Raw genomic sequence first — 19,882 nt, forward strand, 5'->3', positions numbered from 1 at the left:
GGGTCAAGCTGGGGTAGTGTTTTATGGTTTATGGTAGTGAAGTGGTGTTTGTGTAGTGTAGGGGGTCATGCTGGGGGTAGATTTAAGGGTTTAGGGTAATGCAGTGGTGTTTGGGTAGTGTAGGGGGTCATGCTAAAGGTAGTGTTTTAGGGTTTAGGACAGTGCAGTGGTGTTTGTGTAGTGTAGAGGGTCATGATGGGGGTAGTGTTTTAGTGTTTAGGTCAGTGCAGTGGTGTTTGGGTGGTGAATGGGGTCGTGCTGGGGGTAGTGTTTTAGGGTTTAGGGCAGTGCAGGGGTGTTTGTGTAGTGTAGGGGGTCGTGCCGGAGGTTGTGCTTTAGTGTTTAGGGCAGTGCAGTGGTGTTTGGGTATTGTAGGGGGTTGTTCTGGGGGTAGTGTTTTAGCAATTAGGGTAGTGCACTGGTGTTTGGGTAGTGTAGGGGTCATGCTGCGGGTAAATTTAGGGTTTAGGGTAGAGCAGTGGTGTTTTTGTAGTGTAGGGGGTCATGCTGGGGGTTGTGTTTTAGGGTATAGGGTTGTGCAGTGGTGCTTGTGTAGTGTAAGGGACGTGCCTGGGTATAGTTTTAGGGTAGTGCAGTGGTGTTTTTGTAGTTTAGGGGGTCGTACTGGGGTAGATTTAGGGTGTAGGATAGTGCAGTGGTGTTTGGGTAGTGTAGGGGATCGTGCTGGGGGTAGGGTTTTAGGGTTTCGGACAGTGCAGTGGTGTTTGGGTAGTAAATGGGGATAGTACTGGTGGAAGTGTTTTAGGGTTTAGGGTAGTGCAGTGATGTTTGTGCAGTTTAGGGTACGTGCTGGAGTAGTGTTTTAGGGTTTAGGGTAGTGCAGTGGTGTTTGTGTAGTGTAGGGGGTCGTACTGGGGGTAGATTTAGGGTTTAGGATAGTGCAGTGGTGTTTGTGTAGTGTAGGGGGCGTGGTTTAGGGTAGTGCAGTGGTGTTTGGGTAGTGTAGGGGGTTGTGCTGGTGCTAGTGTTTTGGGGTTTAGGGTAGTGGAATTTTGTTTGGGTTGTGAAGGGGTCGTGCTGGGGGTAGTGTTTTAGGGTTTAGGTTAGTGCAGTGGTATTTGTGTAGTGTAGGGGTTCGTTGTGGGGTAGTGTTTGAGGGTGTAGTGTAGTGCCGTGGTGTTTGGGTAGTGTGGGGGGTCGTGCTGGGGTAGTGTTTTAGGGTTTAGGGTAGTGCAGTGGTGTTTGGGAAGTGTAGGGTGTCGTGCTATGGGGAGAGTATTAGGGTTTAGGGTAGTGCAGTGGTGTTTGTGTAGAGTAGGGGGTTGTGCTTGGGTAGTGTTTTAGGGTGTAGGGTAGTGCAGTGCTGTTTGTGTAGTGTAGGGGGTTCTGCTGTGGTAAATGTAGGGTTTAGGGTACTGCAGTGGTTTTTGAGCAGTGTAGAGGATCATGCTGGGGTAGTGTTTTCGGGTTTAGGGCAGTGCAGTAGTGTTTGGGTGGTGTACGGATTTGTGCTGGGGGTAGATTTAGGGTTTAGGGTAGTGCAGTGGTGTTTGTGTCGTGTAGGGGGTTGTTCTGGGGTAAGTGTTTTAGGGTTTAGGGTAGTGCATTGGTGTTTGGGTAGTGTAGGCGTTCGTGCTAGGGGTAGTATATTAGGGTTTAGGGTAGTGCAGTGGTGGTTGTTTAGTGTAGGGGGCCGTGCTGTGGGTAGTGATTTAGGGTGTAGTGTAGCGCAGTGGTGTTTGTGTAGTGTAGGGGGTTGTGCTGGGGTAGATGTAGGGTTTTGGGTAGTACAGTGGTTTTTGGGTAGTGTAGGTGGTCGTGCTTGGGTAGTGTTTTAGGGTTTAGGGTAGTGCAGTGGTGTTTGTGTAGTGTACGGGGTCATGCGGGGGTAGTGTTTTAGGGTTTAGGGTAGTGCAGAGGTGTGTGTATAGTGTATGGTTAGTGTTTTAGGGTTTGGGGTAGTGCAGTGGTGTTTGTGTAGTATAGGGGGTCGTGCTGGGGTAGTGGTTTTTAGGTTTAGGGTTGTGCAGTTGTGTTTGGGTAGGGAAGGGGGTCGTGCTGGGGGAAGTGTTTTAGGGTTTAATGTAGTACAGTGGTGTTTGTGTAGAGTAGGGGGTCGTGCTTTGGGTAGTGTTTTAGGGTTTAGGGTAGTCCAGTTTTGTTTGTATAGTGTAGGGTGTCATGTTGTGGGTAGATTTAGGGTTTAGGGTAGCACAGTGGTGATTGTGTAGTGTAGGGGGTCGTGCTGGGGGTAGTGTTTTAGGGTTTAAGGCAGGGCAGTGGTGTTTGGCTACTGTAGGGTATTGTGCTGGTGGTAGAGTTTTAGTGTTTAGGGTAGTGTAGTGATGTTTGGGTAATGTAGGGAGTAGTGCTGGGGGTAGTGTTTTAGGGTTTAGGGTAGTGCAGTGGTGTTGGGTAGTGTAGGGAGTCGTGCTGTTGGTAGTGTTTCAGTGTTTAGGGTAGTGCAGTGATTTTTGGGTAGTGTAGGGGTAGTGCTGGGGGTATTGTTTTAGGTTTAAGGGTAGTGCAGTGGTGTTTGTGTAGTGTAGGGGGTAGTGGTTTAGTGTAGTGCCGTGGTGTTTGTGTAGTGTAGTGGGTCGTGCTGGGGGTAGTGTTGTAGTGTTTAGGGTAGTGCAGTGGTGTTTGTATAGTGTAGGGGGTCAGGTTTTAGGGTTTAGGGCAGTGCAGTGGTGTTTGGGTAGTGTAGGCGGTCATGCTGGGGGTAGTGTTTGTGGGTTTAGGGTAGTGCAGTTGTGTTTGGGCAGTGGATAGGGTCATGCTGGTGGTAGTGTTTTAGGGTTGTGCAGTGATGTTTGTATAGTGTAAGGGACGTGCTGGGGTAGAGTTTTAGGGTTTAGGGTAGTGCAGTGGTGTTTGTGTAGTGTAGGGGGTAGTGGTTTAGTGTAATGCCGTGGTTTTTGTGTAGTGTAGTGGGTCGTGCTGGGGGTAGTGTTGTAGTGTTTAGGGTAGTGCAGTGGTGTTTGTATAGTGTAGGGGGTCAGGTTTTAGGGTTTAGGGCAGTGCAGTGATGTTAAAGCAGTTTAGGGTACGTGCTGGAGTAGTGTTTTAGGGTTTGGGTAGTGCAGTGGTGTTTGTGTAGTGTAGGGGGTCGTACTGGGGGTAGATTTAGGGTTTAGGATAGTGCAGTGGTGTTTGTGTAGTGTAGGGGGCGTGGTTTAGGGTAGTGCAGTGGTGTTTGGGTAGTGTAGGGGGTTGTGCTGGTGCTAGTGTTTTGGGGTTTAGGGTAGTGAAATTTTGTTTGGGTTGTGAAGGGGTCGTGCTGGGGGTAGTGTTTTAGGGTTTAGGGTAGTGCAGTGGTATTTGTGTAGTGTAGGGGTTCGTCGTGGGGTAGTGTTTGAGGGTGTAGTGTAGTGCCGTGGTGTTTGGGTAGTGTGGGGGGTCATGCTGGGGTAGTGTTTTAGGGTTTAGGGTAGTGCAGTGGTGTTTGGGAAGTGTAGGGTGTCGTGCTATGGGTAGAGTATTAGGGTTTAGGGTAGTGCAGTGGTGTTTGTGTAGAGTAGGGGGTTGTGCTGGGGTAGTGTTTTAGGGTGTAGGGTAGTGCAGTGCTGTTTGTGTAGTGTAGGGGGTTCTGCTGTGGTAAATGTAGGGTTTAGGGTACTGCAGTGGTTTTTGAGCAGTGTAGGGGATCATGCTGGGGTAGTGTTTTCGGGTTTAGGGCAGTGCAGTAGTGTTTGGGTGGTGTACGGATTTGTGCTGGGGGTAGATTTAGGGTTTAGGGTAGTGCAGTGGTGTTTGTGTCGTGTAGGGGGTTGTTCTGGGGTAAGTGTTTTAGGGTTTAGGGTAGTGCATTGGTGTTTGGGTAGTGTAGGCGTTCGTGCTATGGGTAGTATATTAGGGTTTAGGGTAGTGCAGTGGTGGTTTTTTAGTGTAGGGGGCCGTGCTGTGGGAAGTGATTTAGGGTGTAGGGTAGCGCAGTGGTGTTTGTGTAGTGTAGGGGGTTGTGCTGGGGTAGATGTAGGGTTTTGGGTAGTACAGTGGTTTTTGGGTAGTTTAGGTGGTCGTGCTTGGGTAGTGTTTTAGGGTTTAGGGTAGTGCAGTGGTGTTTGTGTAGTGTACGGGGTCATGCGGGGGTAGTGTTTTAGGGTTTAGGGTAGTGCAGAGGTGTGTGTATAGTGTATGGTTAGTGTTTTAGGGTTTGGGGTAGTGCAGTGGTGTTTGTGTAGTATAGGGGGTCGTGCTGGGGTAGTGGTTTTTAGGTTTAGGGTTGTGCAGTTGTGTTTGGGTAGGGAAGGGGGTCGTGCTGGGGGAAGTGTTTTAGGGTTTAATGTAGTACAGTGGTGTTTGTGTAGAGTAGGGGGTCGTGCTTTGGGTAGTGTTTTAGGGTTTAGGGTAGTCCAGTTTTGTTTGTATAGTGTAGGGTGTCATGTTGTGGGTAGATTTAGGGTTTAGGGTAGCACAGTGGTGATTGTGTAGTGTAGGGGGTCGTGCTGGGGGTAGTGTTTTAGGGTTTAAGGCAGGGCAGTGGTGTTTGGCTACTGTAGGGTATTGTGCTGGTGGTATAGTTTTAGTGTTTAGGGTAGTGTAGTGATGTTTGGGTAATGTAGGGAGTAGTGCTGGGGGTAGTGTTTTAGGGTTTAGGGTAGTGCAGTGGTGTTGGGTAGTGTAGGGAGTCGTGCTGTTGGTAGTGTTTCAGTGTTTAGGGTAGTGCAGTGATTTTTGGGTAGTGTAGGGGTAGTGCTGGGGGTATTGTTTTAGATTTAAGGGTAGTGCAGTGGTGTTTGTGTAGTGTAGGGGGTAGTGGTTTAGTGTAGTGCCGTGGTGTTTGTGTAGTGTAGTGGGTCGTGCTGGGGGTAGTGTTGTAGTGTTTAGGGTGGTGCAGTGGTGTTTGTATAGTGTAGGGGGTCAGGTTTTAGGGTTTAGGGCAGTGCAGTGGTGTTTGGGTAGTGTAGGGGGTCATGCTGGGGGTAGTGTTTGTGGGTTTAGGGTAGTGCAGTTGTGTTTGGGCAGTGGATGGGGTCATGCTGGTGGTAGTGTTTTAGGGTTGTGCAGTGATGTTTGTATAGTGTAAGGGACGTGCTGGGGTAGAGTTTTAGGGTTTAGGGTAGTGCAGTGGTGTTTATATACTGTAGGGGGTCATACTGGGGCTGATTTAGAGTTTAGGATAGTGCAGTGGTGTTTGGGTAGTGTAGGGGGTCGTACTGGGGGTAGGGTTTTAGGGTTTCGGGCAGTGCAGTGGTGTTTGGGGAGTAAAGGGGGATCGTACTGTTGGAAGTGTTTTAGGGTTTAGGGTAGTGCAGTGGTGTTTGTGTAGTTTAGGGTACATGCTGGGGTAGTGTTTTAGGGTTTAAGGTTGTGCACTGGTGTTTGTGTAGTGTAGGGGGTCGTAATGGGTGTAGATTTAGGGTTTAGGATGGTGCAGTGGTGTTTGGGTAGTGTAGGGGGTTGTGCTGGGGGTAGGATTTTAGGGTTTAGGGTAGTGCAGTGGTGTTTGTGAAGTGTAGGGTGTCGTACTGGGGGTAGATTTAGTTTTTAGGATAGTGCAGTGGTGTTTGGGTAGTTTAGGGGGTCGTACTGGGGGTAGGGTTTTAAGGTTTCGGGCAGTGCAGTGGTGTTTGGGTAGTAAAGTGGGATCGTGCTGGGGTAGGTTTTTAGGGTTTAGGGTAGTGCAGTGGTGTTTGTGTAGTTTAGGGGTTCATACTGGGGGTAGATTTAGGGTTTAGGGTAATGCAATGGTGTTTGTGTAGTGTAGGGGGTTATGCTGCAGGTAGTGTTTTAGTGTTTAGGGTAGTGCAGTGATGTTTGGGTAGTGTAGAGGGTCATGCTGGGGGAAGTGTTTTAGGGTAGTGCACTGGTGTTTGTGTAGTATTGGGGGTAGTTCTGGGGGTATTGTTTTAGGGTTTAGGGCAGTAGAGTGGGGTTTGTGTAGTGTGGGGGTTGTACTGTGGGTAGATGTAGGGTTTAGGGTAGTGTAGTGGTGTTTGGGTAGTGTAGGGGTCGTGCTGGGGGTAGTGTTTTAGGGTTTAGGGTTTAGGGCAGTGCAGGGGTGTTTGTATAGTGTAGGGGGTCGTGCCGGAGGTTGTGCTTTAGGGTGTAGGGCAGTGCAGTGGTGTTTGGGTATTGTAGGGGGTTGTTCTGGGGTAGTGTTTTAGCAATTAGGGTAGTGCACTGGTGTTTGGGTAGTGTAGGGGGTCATGCTGCGGGTAGATTTAGGGTTTAGGGTAGAGCAGTGGTGTTTTTGTAGTGTAGGGGGTGATGCTGGGGGTAGTGTTTTAGGGTTTAGGGTTGTGCAGTGGTGTTTGGGTAGTGTAGGGGATCGTGCTGGGGGTAGGGTTTTAGGGTTTCGGACAGTGCAGTGGTATTTGGGTAGTAAGGGGGGATCGTACTGGTGGAAGTGTTTTAGGGTTTAGGGTAGTGCAGTGGTGTTTGTGTAGTTTAGGGTACGTGCTGGAGTAGTGTTTTAGGGTTTAGGGTAGTGCAGTGGTGTTTGTGTAGTTTAGGGGGTTGTACTGCGGTAGATTTAGGGTTTAGGATAATGCAGTGGTGTTTGGGTAGTGTAGGGGGTCGTGCTGGGGGTAGGGTTTTAGGGTTTCGGGCAGTGCCGTGGTGTTTGAGTAGTAAAGGGGGATCGTGCTGGTGGTAGTTTTTTAGGGTTTAGGGTAGTGCAGTGGTGTTTGTGTAGTTTAGGGGATCAAGCTGGGGGTAGATTTAGGGTTTAAGGTAATGCAGTGGTGTTTGGGTAGTGTAGGGGGTCGTGATGCAGGTAGTGTTTTAGTGTTTAGGGTAGTGCAGTGATGTTTGGGTAGTGTAGGGAGTCATGCTGGGGTAGTGTTTTAGGGTTTATGGTAGTGTAGTGGTGTTTGTGTAGTATTGGGGGTAGTTCTGGGGGTAGTGTTTTAGGGTTTAGGGTAGTACAGTAGTGTTTGTGTAGTGTAGGGGGTTGTACTGTGGGTATATGTAGGGTTTAGGGTAGTGCAGTGGTGTTTGGGTAGTGTAGAGGGTCATGCAAGGGGTAATGATTTAGGGTTTAGGGTAGTGCAGTGGTGTTTTTGTAGTGTAGGGGGTCGTGCTGGGGGTAGTGTTTTAGGGTTTAGGGCAGTGCATTGGTGTTTGTGTAGTGTAGGGGGTTGTGCCGGAGGTAGTGTTTTAGGGTTTAGGGCAGTGCAGTGGTGTTTGGGTATTTTAGGGGGTTGTTCTGGGGGTAGTGTTTTAGCATTTAGGGTAGTGCACTGGTGTTTGGGTAGTGTAGGGGGTCGTGTTTTAGGGTTTAGGGTAGTGCAGTGGTGTTTGTGTAGTTTAGGGGATCAAGCTGGGGTAGAGTTATAGGGTTTAGGGTAGTGCAGTGGTGTTTGGGTAGTTAAGGGGGTCATGCTGGGTGTAGTGTTTTTGGGTTCAGGGTAGTGCAGTTGTGTTAGTGTAGTGAAGGGTATCGTGCTTGTGATAGTGTTTTAGGGTTTAGGGTAGTACAGTGGTGTTTGTGTTGTGTAGGGGGTCGTGCTTGGGGTAGTGTTTTAGGGCTTAGGTTAGTGCAGTGGTGTTTGTGTAGTGTAGGGGTTCGTGCTGGGGGTAGTGTTTTAGGGTTTAGGGAAGTGCAGTGGTGTTTGTGTATTGTAAGGGTTCGTGCTGGGGTAGTGTTTGAGGGTTTAGAGAAGTGCAGTGGTGTTTGTGTAGTATAAGAGTTCATGCTGGGGTAGTGTTTTAGGGTTTAAGGTAGTGCAGTGGTGTTTGTGTAGATTAGGGGTCAAGCTGGGGGTAGTTGTTTATGGTTTATGGTAGTGAAGTGGTGTTTGTGTAGTGTAGGGGGTCATGCTGGAGGTAGATTTAGGGTTTAGGGTAATGCAGTGGTGTTTGGGTAATATAGGGAGTCGTGCTAAAGGTAGTGTTTTAGGTTTTAGGACAGTGCAGTGGTGTTTGTGTAGTGTAGAGGGTCATGCTGGGGGTAGTGTTTTAGTGTTTAGGTCACTGCACTGGGGTTTTTTGGTAGTGTAGGGGGTCGTGCTGGGGGTAGTGTTTTAGGGTTTAGGGCAGTGCAGGGGTGTTTGTGTAGTGTAGGTGGTCGTGCCGGAGGTTGTGCTGTAGGGTTTAGGGCAGTGCAGTGGTGTTTGTGTATTGTAGGGGGTTGTTCTGGGGGTAGTGTTTTAGCGTTTAGGGTAGTGCACTGGTGTTTGGGTAGTGTAGGGGGTCATGCTGCAGGTAAATTTAGGGTTTAGGGTAGAGCAGTGGTGTTTGTGTAGTGTAGGGGGTCATGCTGGGGGTAGTGTTTTAGGGTTTAGGGTTGTGCAGTGGTGTTTGTGTAGTGTAAGGGACGTGCCTGGGTAGAGTTTTAGGGTAGTGCAGTGGTGTTTATGTAGTGTAGGGGGTCGTACTGGGGTAGATTTAGGGTTTAGGATAGTGCAGTGGTGTTTGGGTAGTGTAGGGGATCGTGCTGGGGGCAGGGTTTTAGGGTTTTGGACAGTGCAGTGGTGTTTGCGTAGTAAAGGGGGATCGTACTGGTGGAAGTGTTTTAGGGTTTAGGGTAGTGCAGTGGTGTTTGTGTAGTTTAGGGTACGTGCTGGAGTAGTGTTTTAGGGTTTAGGGTAGTGCAGTGGTGTTTGTGTAGTGTAGGGGGTCGTACTGGGGGTAGATTTAGGGTTTAGGATAGTGCAGTGGTGTTTGGGTAGTGTAGGGGGTCGTGCTGGGGGTAGGGTTTTAGGGTTTCGGGCAGTGACGTGGTGTTTGAGTAGTAAAGGGGGATCGTGCTGGTGGTAGTTTTTTAGGGTTTAGGGTAGTGCAGTGGTGTTTGTGTAGTTTAAGGGATCAAGCTGGGGGTAGATTTAGGGTTTATGGTAATGCAGTGGTGTTTGGGTAGTGTAGGGGGTCATGCTGCAGGTAGTGTTTTAGTGTTGAGGGTAGTGCAGTGATGTTTTTGTAGTGTAGGGGGTCGTGCTGGGGGTAGTGTTTTAGGGTTTAGGGCAGTGCATTGGTGTTTGTGTAGTGTAGGGGGTCGTGCCGGAGGTAGTGTTTTAGGGTTTAGGGCAGTGCAGTGGTGTTTGTGTATTTTAGGGGGTTGTTCTGGGGGTAGTGTTTTAGCATTTAGGGTAGTGCACTGGTGTTTGGGTAGTGTAGGGGGTCGTGTTTTAGGGTTTAGGGTAATGCAGTGGTGTTTGTGTAGTTTAGGGGATCAAGCTGGGGTAGAGTTTTAGGGTTTAGGGTAGTGCAGTGGTGTTTGTGTAGTGTAGGCGGTCATGCTGGGGGTAGATTTAGGGTTTAGGGTAATGCAGTGGTGTTTGGGTAGTGTTGGGCGTCGAGCTGCAGGTAGTGTTTTAGTGTTTAGGGTAGTGCAGTGATATTTGGGTAGTGTAGGGGGTCATACTGGGGGTAGTGTTTTAGGGTTTATGGTAGTGCAGTGGTGTTTGTGTAGTATTGGGGTAGTTCTGGGGGTAGTGTTTTAGGGTAGTACAGTGGTGTTTTTGTAGTGTTGGGGGTTGTACTGTGGGTAGATATAGGGTTTAGCGTAGTACAGTGGTGTTTGGGTAGTATAGGGGGTCGTGCAAGGGGTAATGTTTTATGGTTTAGGGTAGTGCATTGGTGTTTGTGGAGTGTAGGGGGTAGTGTTTTAGGGTTTAGGGTAGTGCATTGGTGTTTGGGTAGTGTAGGGGGTAGTGCTGGGGTAGTTTGTTAGGGTTTAGGGTAGTGCAGTGGTGTTTGTGTAATGTAGGGGGTCGTGCTGGGGGTAGTGTTTTAGGGTTTATGGTAGTGCAGTGGTGTTTGTGTAGTGTTGGGGTAGTGGTTTAGGGTTTAGTGTAGTGTTGTGGTGTTTGTGTAGTATAGGGGGTCGTGCTGCGGGTAGTATTTTAGGGTTTAGGGCAGTGCAGTGGTGTTTGTGTAGTGTAGGGGGTCATGTTTTAGGGTTTAGGGTAGTGCAGTGCTGTTTGGGTAGTGTAGGGGGTCGTGATGGGGGTAGTGTTTTTGGGTTCAGAGTAGTGCAGTTGTGTTTGTGTAGTGAAGGGGATCGTGCTTGGGATAGTGTTTTAGGGTTTAGGGTAGTACAGTGGTGTTTGTGTAGTGTAGGGGTTCGTGCTATGGTAGTGTTTTAGGATTTAGAGAAGTGCATTGGTGTTTGTGTAGTATAAGGGATCGTGCTGGGGTGGTGTTTTAGGGTTTAGGGAAGTGCAGTGGTGTTTGTATAGTATAGGGGGTTTTGCTGAGGGTAGTTTTTCAGGGTTTAGGGTAGTGCGGTGGTGTTTGTGTAGTTTAGGGGGTCAAGCTGGAGGTAGTGTTTTATGGTTTATTGTAGTGAAGTGGTGTTTGTGTAGTGTAGGGGGTAATGCTGGGGGTAGATTTAGGGTAATGCAGTGGTATTTGGGTAGTATAGGGGGTCGTGCTTCAGGTAGTGTTTTAGGGTTTAGGCCAGTGCAGTGGTGTTTGTGTAGTGTAGGGGGTCATGCTGGGGGTAGTGTTTTAGGGTTTAGGGCAGTGCAGTGGTGTTTGTGTAGTGTAGAGGGTCGTGCCGGAGGTAGTGTTTTAGGGTTTAGGGCAGTGCAGTGGTGTTTTTGGTATTGTAGGGGGTTGTTCTGGGGATAGTGTTTTAGCGTTTATGGTAGTACACTGGTGTTTGGGTAGTGTAGGGGGTAGTGTTTTAGGGTTTAGGGTAGTGCAGTGGTGTTTGTGCAGTTTAGGGGATCAAGCTTCGGTACAGTTTTACGGTTTTGGGTAGTGCAGTGGTGTTTGTGTAGTGTAGGGGGTCATGCTGGGGGTAGATTTAGGGTTTAGGGTAATGCAGTGGTGTTTTGGTAGTGTAAGGGTCGAGCAGCAGGTAGTGTTTTAGTGTTTATGGTAGTGCAGTGATGTTTGGGTATTGTAGGGGGTCATGCTAGGGGTAGTGTTTTAGGGTTTATGGTAGTGCAGTGCTGTTTGTGTGGTAGTGGGAGAAGTTCTGGGGGTAGTGTTTTGGGCTAGTAAAGTGGTGTTTGTGTAGTCTAGGGGGGTGTACTGTGGGTAGATGTAGGGTTTAGGGTAGTGCAGTGGTGTTTGGGTAGTGTAGGGGGTCGTTCAAGGGGTATAGTTTTAGGGTTTAGGGTAGTGCATTGGTTTTTGTGTAGTGTAGGGGGGCGTGTTGGGGGTTGTGTTTTAGGGTTTAGGGTAGTGCAATGGTGTTTGGGTAGTGTAGGGGGTAGTGCTGGGGTAGTTTGTTAGGGTTTAGGGTAGTGTAGTGTTGTTTGTGTAGTGTAGGGGGTCGTGCTGGGGGTAGTGTTTTAGGGTTTAGGGTAGTGCAGTGGTGTTTGTGTAGTATAGGAGTAGTGGTTTAGAGTTTAGGGTAGTGCAGTGGTGTTTGGGTAGTGTAGGGGGTCGTGCTGGGGGTAGTGTTTTTGGGTTCAGGGTAGTGCAGTTGTGTTTGTGTAGTGAAGGGGATCGTGCTTGGGATAGTGTTTTAGGGTTTAGGGTAGTACAGTGGTGTTTGTATAGTGCAGGGGGTCTTACTGGGGGTTGTTTTTTAGGGTTTAGGGTAGTGCAGTGGTGTTTGTGTAGTTTAGGGGTCAAGCTGGGGGTAGTGTTTTATGGTTTATGGTAGTGAAGTGGTGTTTGTGTAGTGTAGGGGGTCATGCTGGGGGTAAATTTAAGGGTTTAGGGTAATGCTGTGGTGTTTGGGTAGTGTAGGGGGTCATGCTAAAGGTAGTGTTTTAGGGTTTAGGACAGTGCAGTGGTGTTTGTGTAGTGTAGAGGGTCATGCTGGGGGTAGTGTTTTAGTGTTTAGGTCAGTGCAGTGGTGTTTGGGTAGTGTAGGGGGTCGTGCTGGGAGTAGTGTTTTAGGGTTTAGGGCAGTGCAGTGGTGTTTGTGTAGTGTAGGGGGTCATGCTGGGAGTAGATTTAGAGTTTAGGGTAATGCAGTGGTGTTTGCGTAGTGTAGGGCTCTTGCTGGGGGTAGTGTTTTAGGGTTTATGGTAGTGCAGTGGTGTTTGTGTAGTATTGGGGGTAGTTCTGGGGTAGTGTTTTAGGGTTTAGGGTACTACAGTGGTGTTTGTGTAGTGTAGGGGGTTGTACTGTGGGTAGATGTAGGGTTTAGGGTAGTGCAGTAGTGTTTGGGTAGTGTAGGGGTCGTGTAAGGGATAATGTTTTAGGGTTTAGGGTAGTGCAGTGGTGTTTTTGTAGTGTAGGGGGTCATGCTGGGGGTAGCGTTTTAGGGTTTAGGGTAGTGCATTGGTGTTTGGGTAGTGTTGGGGGTAGTGCTGGGGTAGTTTTATAGTGTTTAGGGTAGTGCAGTGCTGTTTGTGTAGTGTAGGGGGTCGTGCTGGGGGCAGTGTTTTAGGGTTTAGAGTAGTGCAGTGGTGTGTGTAGTGTAGGGGGTCATGCTGGGGGTAGTGTTTTAGTGTTTAGCTCAGTGCTGTGGTGTTTGGGTAGTGTAGGGGTCGTGCTGGGGGTAGTGTTTTAGGGTTTTGGGCAGTGCAGTGGTGTTTAAGTATTGTAGGGGGTTGTTCTGGGGGTAGTGTTTTAGCGTTTAGGGTAGTGCAATGGTGTTTGTGTAGTTTAGGTGATCAAGCTAGGGTAGAGTTTTAGGGTTTAGGGTAGTGCAGTGGTGTTTGTGTAGTGTAGGGGGTCATGCTGGGGGTAGTGTTTTAGGGTTTAGGGTAGTGCAGTGGTGTTTGTGTAATGTATGGGGTAGTGGTTTAGGTTTTAGTGTAGTGCTGTGGTATTTGTGTAGTGTAGGGGGTCGTGCTGTGGGTAGTGTTTTAGGGTTTAGGGTAGTTCAGTGGTGTTTGTGTAGTGTAGGGGGTCGTGTTTTAGGGTTTAGGGTAGTGTAGTGATGTTTGGGTAGTGTAGGGGGTCCTGCTGGGGGTAGTTGTTTTGGGTTCAGGGTAGTGCAGTTGTGTTGGTGTAGTGAAGGGGATCGTGCTTGGGATAGTGTTTTAGGGTTTAGGGTAGTGCAGTGGTGTTTGTGTAGTGTAGGGGGTCGTGCTTGGGGTAGTGTTTTAGGGCTTAGGGTAGTGCAGTGGTGTTTGTGTAGTATAGGGGTTCGTGCTGGGGGTAGTGTTTTAGGGTTTAGGGAAGTGCAGTGGTGTTTGTGTAGTGTAAGGGACATGCGTGGGTAGAATTTTAGGGTTTAGGGTAGTGCAGTGGTGTTTGTGTAGTATAGGGGTTCATGCTGGGGGTAGCGTTTTAGGGTTTAGGGTAGTGCAGTGGTGTTTGTGTAGTATAGGGGTAGTGGTTTAAAGTTTAGGGTAGTGCAGTGGTGTTTGGGTAGTGTAGGGGGTCGTGCTGGGGGTAGTGTTTTTGGGTTCAGGGTAGTGCAGTTGTGTTTGTGTAGTGAAGGGGATCATGCTTGGGATGGTGTTTTAGGGTTTAGGGTAGTGCAGTGGTGTTTGTGTAGTGTAGGGGTTTGTGCTGGGCGTAGTGTTTTATGGTTTAGGGAAGTGCAGTGTTTTTTGTGTAGTATAAGGGTTCGTGCTGGGGTAGTGTTTTAGGATATAGAGAAGTGCAGTGGTATATGTGTAGTATAAGGGTTCGTGCTGGGGTAGTGTTTTAGGGTTTATGGTAGTGCAGTGGTGTTTGTGTAGAGTAGAGGTCATGCTGGGGGTAGTGTTTTATTGTTTAGGTAAGTGCAGTGGTGTTTGGGTAGTGTAGGGGGTCGTGCTAGGGGTAGTGTTTTTGGGTTTAGAACAGTGCAGTGGTGTTTGTGTAGTGTAGGGGGTCGTACCAGAAGTAGTGTTTTAGGGTTTAGGGTAGTGCAGTGGTGTTTGGGTATTGTAGGGGGTTGTTCTGAGGGTAGTGTTTTAGCATTTAGGGTAATGCACTGGTGTTTGGGTAGTGTAGGGGGTCATGCTGGGGTAGATTTAGGGTTTAGGGTAGAGCAGTGGTGTTTGTGTAGTGTAGAGGGTCATGCTGGGGGTAGTGTTTTAGGGTTTAGGGTTGTGCAGTGGTGCTTGTGTAGTGTAAGGGACGTGCTGGGGTAGAGTTTTAGGGTTTGGGGTAGTGCAGTGGTGTTTATGTAGTGTAGGGGGACGTACTGGGATAGATTTAGGGTTTAGGATAGTGCAGTGGTGTTTGGGTAGTATAGGGGGTCGTGCTGGGGGTAGGGTTTTAGGGTTTCGGGCAGTGCAGTGGTGTTTGGGTACGAAAGGGGGATCGAACAGGTGGAAGTGTTTTAGTGTTTAGGGTAGTGCAGTGGTGTTTGTGTAGTTTAGGGTAGTGCTGGGGTAGTGTTTTAGGGTTTCGGGTAGTGCAGTGGTGTTTGTGTATTGTAGGGGGTCGTACTGGGGTAGATTTAGGGTTTAGGATAGCGCAGTGGTGTTTGGGTAGTGTAGGAGGTCGTGCTGGGGTAGAGTTTTAGGGTTTCGGGCGGTGTAGTGGCATTTGGGTAGTAAAGAGGGATCGTGCTGGTAAAAGTGTTTTAGGGTTCATGGTTGTGCAGTGGTGTTTGTGTAGTGTAGGGGACGCGCTGGGGTAGTGTTTTAGGGTTTAGGGTAGTGCCATGGTGTTTGTGAAGTGTAGGGGGTCGTACTGGGGTAGATTTAGGGTTTAGGACAGTGCAGTGGTGTTTGGGTAGTGTAGGGGGTCTTGCTGGAGGTAGGGTTTTAGGGTTTCGGGCAGTGCACTGGTGTTTGGGTGGTAAAGGGGGATCATGCAGGGGTAGTTTTTTAGGGTTTAGGGTAGTGCAGTGGTGTTTGTGTAGTTTAGGGGATCAAGCTGGGGTAGAGTTTTAGGGTTAAGGGTAGTGCAGTGGTGTTTGTGTAGTGTAGGGGGTCATGCTGGGGGTAGATTTAGGGTTTAGGGTAATGCAGTGGTGTTTGGGTAGTGTAGGGGGTCGTGCTGCAGGTAGCATATTAAGGTTTATGGTAGTGCAGTTGTGTTTGTGTAGTATTGGGGGTAGTTCTGGGGTAGTGTTTTAGGGTTTAGGGTAGTACAGTGGTGTTTGTGTAGTGTAGGGGGATGTTCTGTGGGTAGATGTAGCGTTTAGGGTAGTGCAGTGGTGTTTGGGTAGTGTAGGGGGTCGTGCAAGGGGTAATGTTTTAGGGTTTAGGGTAGTGCAGTGGTGTTTGTGTAGTGTAGGGGGTCGTGCTGAGGGTAGTGTTTTGGGGTTTAGGGTGATGCATTGGTGTTTGGGTAGTGTAGGGGGTAGTGCTGGGGTAGTTTTTAGGGTTTAGGGTAGTGCAGTGGTGTTTGTGTAGTGTAGGGGGTCGTGCTGGGGGTAGTGTTTTAGGGTTTAGGGTAGTGCAGTGGTGTTTGTGTAGTGTAGGGGGTAGTGGTTTAGGGTTTAGTGTAGTGCTGTGGTGTTTGTGTAGTGCTTGGTTAGGGTTTAGTGTAGTGCTGTGGTGTTTGTGTAGTGTAGGAGGTCATGCTGTTGGTAGTGTTTTAGGGTTTAGGGTAGTGCAGTGGTGTTTGTGTAGTGTAGGGGGTCGTGTTTTAGGGTTTATTGTAGTGCAGTGGTGTTTGGGTAGTGTAGGGGGTTGTGCTGAGGGTAGTGTTTTGGGTTCAGGGTAGTGCAGTTGTGTTTGTGTAGTGAAGGGGATCGTGCTTGGGATAGTGTTTTAGGGTTTAGGGTAGTACAGTGGTGTTTGTGTAGTATAAGAGTTTGTGCTGGGGTAGTGTTTTAGGGTTTAGAGAAGTACAGTGGTGTTTGTGTAGTATAAGGGTTCGTGCTGGGGTAGTGTTTTAGGGTTTAGGGTAGTGCAGTGGTGTTTGTATAGTATAGGGGGTCTTGCAGGGGTAGTTTTTTAGGGTTTTATTGTAGTGCAGTGGTGTTTGTGTAGTTTAGGGGGTTAAGCTGGGGGTAGTGTTTTATGGTTAATGGTAGTGAAGTGGTGTTTGTGTAGTGTAGGGGGTCATGATGGGGGTAGATTTAAGGTTTTGGGTAATGCAGTTGTGTTTGTGTAGTGTAGGGGTCGTGCTTCAGGTAGTGTTTTAGGGTTTAGGGTTGTGCAGTGGTGTGTGTGCAGTGTAAGGGACTTGCTGGGGTATAGTTTTAGGTTTTAGGGTAGTGCAGTGGTGTTTATGTAGTGTAGGGGGTCGTATTAGGTTGGTTTTAGGGTTTAGGGTAGTGCAGTGGTGTTTGTGTAGTGTAGGGGGTCATGCTGGGGGTAGATTTAGGGTTTAGGGTAATGAAGTGGTGTTTGGGCAGTGTAGGGGGTTGAGCTGCAGGTAGTGTTTTAGTGTTTAGGGTAGTGCAGTGATGTTTGGGTAGTGTAGGGGGTCATACTGGGGTAGTGTTTTAGGGTTTATGATAGTGCAGTGGTGTTTGTGTAGTATTGGGTTAGGGTTTAGTGTAGTGCTGTGGTGTTTGTGTAGTGTAGGGGGTCATGCTGCGGGTAGTGTTTTAGGGTTTAGGGTAGTGCAGTGGTGTTTGTGTAGTGTAGGGGGTTGTGTTTTAGGGTTTATTGTAGTGTAGTGGTGTTTGGGTAGTGTAGGGGGTCGTGCTGGGGGTAGTGTTTTGGGTTCAGGGTAGTGCAGTTGTGTTTGTGTAGTGAAGGGGATCGTGCTTGGGATAGTGTTTTAGGGTTTAGGGTAGTACAGTGGTGTTTGTGTAGTATAAGGGTTTGTGCTGGTGGTAGTGTTTTAGGGTTTAGAGAAGTGCAGTGGTGTTTGTGTAGTATAAGGATTTGTGCTGGGGTAGTGTTTTAGGGTTTAGGGTAGTGCAGTGGTGTTTGTGTAGTGTAGGGGGTTGTACTGGGGGTAGATTTAGGGTTTAGGATAGTGCAGTGGTGTTTGGGTAGTGAACGGGGTCGTGCTGGGGATAGGGATTTACGGTTTCGCGCAGTGCAGTGGTGTTTGGGTAGTAAAGGGGGATCGTGCTGGTGGAAGTGTTTTAGGGTTTAGGGTTGTGCAGTGGTGTTTGTTTAGTGTAGGGGACGTGCTGGGGTAGTGTTTTAGGGTTTAGGGTAGTGCAGTGGTGTTTGTGAAGTGGAAGGGGGTCATACTGGGGGTAGATTTAGGGTTTAGGATAGTGCAGGGGTGTGTGGGTAGTGTAGGGGGTTGTTCTGGGGGTAGGGTTTTAAGGTTTTGGGCAGTGCAGTGGTGTTTGGGTAGTAATGGGGGATCGTGCTCGGGGTCGTTTTTTAGGGTTTAGGGAAGTGCAGTGGTGTTTGTGTAGTTTAGGGGATCAAGCTGAGGGTAGAGTTTTAGGGTTTAGGGTAGTGCAGTGGTGTTTGTGTAGTGTAGGCGGTCATGCTGGGGGTAGATTTAGGGTTTATGGTAGTGCAGTGGTGTTTTCGTAGTGTAGGGGTCGAGCAGCAGGTAGTGTTTTAGTGTTTATGGTAGTGCAGTGATGTTTGGGTATTGTAGGGGGTCATGCTGGGGGTAGTGTTTTTGGGTTTATGGTAGTGCAGTGCTGTTTGTGTGGTAGTGGGAGAAGTTCTGGGGGTAGTGTTTTAGGCTAGTAAAGTGGTGTTTGTGTAGTCTAGAGGGGTGTACTGTGGGTAGATGTAGGGTTTAGGGTAGTGCAGTGGTGTTTGGGTAGTGTAGGGGGGCATTCAAGGGGTATAGTTTGAGGGTTTAGGGTAGTGCATTGGTTTTTGTGTAGTGTAGGGGGTCGTGCTGCAGGTAGTGTTTTAGTGTTTAGGGTAGTGCAGTGATGTTTGGGTAGTGTGGGGGGTCATGCTGGGGGTAGTGTTGTAGGGTTTATGGTAGTGCAGTGGTGTTTGTGTACTATTGGAGGTAGTTCTGGGGGTAGTATTTTAGGGTTTAGGGTAGTACAGTGGTGTTTGTGTAGTGTAGGGGGTTGTACTGTGGGTAGATGTAGGGTTTAGGGCAGTGCAGTGGTGTTTGGGTAGTGTAGGTGGTCGTGCAAGGGGTAATGTTTTAGGGTTTAGGGTAGTGCAGAGGTGTTTGTGTAGTGTAGGTGTCGTGCTGGGGGTAGTGTTTTAGGGTTTAGGGTAGTGCATTGGTGTTTGGGTAGTGTAGGGGGGTAGTGCTGGGGTAGTTTTTTAGGGTTTAGGGTAGTGCAGTGGTGTTTGTGTAGTGTAGGGGGTCGTGCTGGGGGTAGTGTTTTAGGGATTAGGGTAGTGCAGTGGTGTTTGTGTAGTGTAGGGGGTAGTGGTTTAGGGTTTAGTGTAGTGCTGTGGTGTTTGTGTAGTGTAGGGGGTCGTGCTGCGGGTAGTGTTTTAGGGTTTAGGGTAGTGCAGTTGTGTTTGGGTAGTGTAGGGGTCGTGCTGGGTGTGGTGCTCTTGGGTTCAGGGTAGTGCAGTTGTGTTTGTGTAGTGAAGGGGATCATGCTTGGGATAGTGTTTTAGGGTTTAGGGTAGTAAAGTGGTGTTTGTGTAGCATAGGATGTCGTGCTTGTGGTAGTGTTTTAGGGCTTATGGTAGTGCAGTGGTGTTTGTGTAGTGTAGGGGGTCATACTGGGGTAGTGTTTTAGGGTTTATGATAGTGCAGTGGATGTTTGTGTAGTATTGGGTTAGGGTTTAGTGTAGTGCTGTGGTGTTTGTGTAGTGTAGGGGGTCATGCTGCGGGTAGTGTTTTAGGGTTTAGGGTAGCGCAGTGATGTTTGGGTAGTGTAGGGGGTCATACTGGGGTAGTGTTTTAGGGTTTATGATAGTGCAGTGGTGTTTGTGTAGTATTGGGTTAGGGTTTAGTGTAGTGCTGTGGTGTTTGTGTAGTGTAGGGGGTCATGCTGCGGGTAGTGTTTTAGGGTTTAGGGTAGTGCAGTGGTGTTTGTGTAGTGTAGGGGGTTGTGTTTTAGGGTTTATTGCAGTGTAGTGGTGTTTGGGTAGTGTAGGGGGTCGTGCTGGGGGTAGTGTTTTGGGTTCAGGGTAGTGCAGTTGTGTTTGTGTAGTGAAGGGGATCGTGCTTGGGATAGTGTTTTAGGGTTTAGGGTAGTACAGTGGTGTTTGTGTAGTATAAGGGTTTGTACTGGTGGTAGTGTTTTAGGGTTTAGAGAAGTGCAGTGGTGTTTGTGTAGTATAAGGATTCGTGCTGGGGTAGTGTTTTAGGGTTTAGGGTAGTGCAGTGGTGTTTGTGTAGTGTAGGGGGTTGTACTGGTGGTAGATTTAGGGTTTAGGATAGTGCAGTGGTGTTTGGGTAGTGAACGGGGTCGTGCTGGGGGTAGGGATTTACGGTTTCGCGCAGTGCAGTGGCGTTTGGGTAGTAAAGGGGGATCGTGCTGGTGGAAGTGTTTTAGGGTTTAGGGTTGTGCAGTGGTGTTTGTTTAGTGTAGGGGACGTGCTGGGGTAGTGTTTTAGGGTTTAGGGTAGTGCAGTGGTGTTTGTGAAGTGGAAGGGGGTCATACTGGGGGTAGATTTAGGGTTTAGGATAGTGCAGGGGTGTGTGGGTAGTGTAGGGGGTTGTTCTGGGGGTAGGGTTTTAAGGTTTTGGGCAGTGCAGTGGTGTTTGGGTAGTAATGGGGGATCGTGCTCGGGGTCGTTTTTTAGGGTTTAGGGAAGTGCAGTGGTGTTTGTGTAGTTTAGGGGATCAAGCTGAGGGTAGAGTTTTATGGTTTAGGGTAGTGCAGTGGTGTTTGTGTAGTGTAGGCGGTCATGCTGGGGGTAGATTTAGGGTTTATGGTAGTGCAGTGGTGTTTTCGTAGTGTAGGGGTCGAGCAGCAGGTAGTGTTTTAGTGTTTATGGTAGTGCAGTGATGTTTGGGTATTGTAGGGGGTCATGCTGGGGGTAGTGTTTTTGGGTTTATGGTAGTGCAGTGCTGTTTGTGTGGTAGTGGGAGAAGTTCTGGGGGTAGTGTTTTAGGCTAGTAAAGTGGTGTTTGTGTAGTCTAGAGGGGTGTACTGTGGGTAGATGTAGGGTTTAGGGTAGTGCAGTGGTGTTTGGGTAGTGTAGGGGGGCATTCAAGGGGTATAGTTTGAGGGTTTAGGGTAGTGCATTGGTTTTTGTGTAGTGTAGGGGGTCGTGCTGCAGGTAGTGTTTTAGTGTTTAGGGTAGTGCAGTGATGTTTGGGTAGTGTGGGGGGTCATGCTGGGGGTAGTGTTTTAGGGTTTATGGTAGTGCAGTGGTGTTTGTGTACTATTGGAGGTAGTTCTGGGGGTAGTATTTTAGGGTTTAGG

The sequence above is a fragment of the Triturus cristatus genome, chromosome 1_1 (assembly GCF_964204655.1).
Source record: "Triturus cristatus chromosome 1_1, aTriCri1.1, whole genome shotgun sequence".
In the NCBI taxonomy this organism is placed as follows: Eukaryota; Metazoa; Chordata; class Amphibia; order Caudata; family Salamandridae; genus Triturus; species Triturus cristatus.